The 981-nt window shown below is 38.3% G+C and overlaps 1 non-coding gene across 1 annotated transcript; it reads left to right on the top strand.

Moving 5' to 3' along the window:
- The first annotated feature begins 433 nt into the window (after positions 1–433).
- On the top strand, positions 434–570 carry LOC126016679 (small nucleolar RNA SNORA51). The gene has a single exon (XR_007498460.1). It is a non-coding gene; the product is annotated as a small nucleolar RNA SNORA51 (small nucleolar RNA).
- Positions 571–981: the final 411 nt, after the last annotated feature.

Genomic DNA, 981 nt, shown 5'->3' with positions numbered 1-981 from the left:
TGAGATGTTTGCATTTAAAATTACCATTTGAGGGCCCGGAGAGATAGCATGGAGGTAAGGCGTTTGCCTTTCATGCAGAAGGTCATCGGTTCGAATCCCGGTGTCCCATATGGTCCCCCGTGCCTGCCAGGAGCAATTTCTGAGCATGGAGCCAGGAATAACCCCTGAGCACTGCCGGGTGTGATCCAAAAACCACAAAAAAAAAAAAAAAATTACCATTTGAGTCAGTCATCAGTATTTTCTGACCTATGCATTGAAAGTTCTACCAGTGACTCTTCGGGTCCTTGGACTCAGCACCACTGACTTTTCAGGAACTTAAATTAATAGACAGAAAATTGTGAGACATTTTTGGCTTCATAATAAAGTAAAGAAAATGCAACACATAGTTGACATAGTTGACCATAATACATTTGTTTTCAGATAAGTGAGAGTAAGTTTCTTTAAAAATATAGAATACAGGCTGTGTTCTTTACAATGACACTATAGAAAGAGGAGGTACAGTAAATGCACCCCATATACACCTCAACCCAGGCCCTTTGCTTGGTCTGTATTGTGAATTGGGGGACCAAAAAAATAGAACAGAAAGAAAAAATAAAAAAGAGAAGACTTTTTTTTAAAAGAAAAATACAGTAGCAAGAGCATTTGTGAAAAGTATGGTATCTCCAATGAAGTTATTAACAGCAGAAGGTTTAGTAAGCTCTTGTTAGCTGTCCATCCTGTTAAATTGGTATATTCCTATAGGGATAAAAATATCAAACAAATGAAGTTTGTTTGAAGCAATTTTGTATGAATTTTGTTTGAAGCAAGTTTGTATGAAGCAATCATAGCACTGCTACTGATACTAAAGCTTTGTGGGAGTGTTTTCAGCGCCCGGATTCCTGGAAAAAGGAGAATGCAATGGAGGATACCTGGAATATCATCCATAAGTCCTAGTAATAGAGCTCCTAGTGATAGCATAGAGGGTAGGAAGTTTGCCTTGCA

The sequence above is a fragment of the Suncus etruscus genome, chromosome 8, assembly GCF_024139225.1.
Source record: "Suncus etruscus isolate mSunEtr1 chromosome 8, mSunEtr1.pri.cur, whole genome shotgun sequence".
Classification (NCBI taxonomy): Eukaryota; Metazoa; Chordata; class Mammalia; order Eulipotyphla; family Soricidae; genus Suncus; species Suncus etruscus.
The sequence above is the reverse complement of the archived record's forward strand: the minus strand, read 5'-3'. Positions and strand labels throughout refer to the sequence as shown.